This window comes from Hippichthys cyanospilos, unplaced genomic scaffold (assembly GCF_059441005.1).
Source record: "Hippichthys cyanospilos isolate Australia breed blue-spotted pipefish unplaced genomic scaffold, RoL_Hcya_1.0 HiC_scaffold_116, whole genome shotgun sequence".
In the NCBI taxonomy this organism is placed as follows: domain Eukaryota; kingdom Metazoa; phylum Chordata; class Actinopteri; order Syngnathiformes; family Syngnathidae; genus Hippichthys; species Hippichthys cyanospilos.
In genome coordinates, this window is record NW_028283472.1 from 3,718 (window position 1) to 5,000 (window position 1,283).

Below are 1,283 nucleotides of genomic sequence, written 5' to 3' on the forward strand. Positions count from 1 at the left end.
GACCAGGGGCGTCTGTGGGACTTTGTCATTTTTTCGGCTGGGCGACCAGGGGCGTTTAGTGTTTGGGCGACCAGGGGCGTTTGTGGGACTTTGTCATTTTTTGGGCTGGGCGACCAGGGGCGTTTGACACCGGCACTTTGCCTAATTTTTAGCCGCTCCAGGGAACCAGGCAGGTCGGCCTCATTCCTGCACTTCTGCCCCTGAGTTGGGCGACCAGGGGCGTTTGAGGAACCGGGCGGACAGCGGCACTTTGCCTGATATTTGGCCGCTCCAGGGAACCAGGCAGGTCGGCCTGACTTCAGCACTTCTGCCGGTAAGTTGGGCGACCAGGGGCGTGTGAGGAACCGGGCGGACAGCGGCACTTTGCCTAATATTTGGCCGTTTCAGGGAACCAGGCAACTCGGCCTGACTTCAGCACTTCTCCCCTGAGTTGGGCGACCAGGGGCGTTTGGGGAACCGGGCGGACACCGGCACTTTGCCTAATATTTGGCCGATTTTGGGAACCAGGCAGGTCGGCCTGACTTCAGCACTTCTCCCCTGAGTTGGGCGACCAGGGGCGTTTGAGGAACCGGGCGGACAGCGGCACTTTGCCTAATTTTTAGCCGCTCCAGGGAACCAGGCAGGTCGGCCTCATTCCTGCACTTCTGCCCCTGAGTTGGGCGACCAGGGGCGTTTGGGGAACCGGGCGGACAGCGGCTTTTTGCCTAATATTTGGCCGCTCCAGGGAACCAGGCAGGTCGGCCTGACTTCAGCACTTCTGCCCTGAGTTGGGCGACCAGGGGCGTTTGGGGAACCGGGCGGACAGCGGCACTTTGCCTAATATTTGGCCGCTTTAGGGAACCAGGCAGGTCGGCCTGACTTCAGCACTTCTCCCCTGAGTTGGGCGACCAGGGGCGTTTGGGGAACCGGGCGGACACCGGCACTTTGCCTAATATTTGGCCGATTTTGGGAACCAGGCAACTCGGCCTCATTTCAGCACTTCTCCCCTGAGTTGGGCGACCAGGGGCGTTTGGGGAACCGGGCGGACACCGGCACTTTGCCTAATATTTGGCCGATTTTGGGAACCAGGCAGGTCGGCCTGACTTCAGCACTTCTCCCCTGAGTTGGGCGACCAGGGGCGTTTGAGGAACCGGGCGGACAGCGGCACTTTGCCTAATTTTTAGCCGCTCCAGGGAACCAGGCAGGTCGGCCTCATTCCTGCACTTCTGCCCCTGAGTTGGGCGACCAGGGGCGTTTGGGGAACCGGGCGGACAGCGGCTTTTTGCCTAATATTTGGCCGCTCC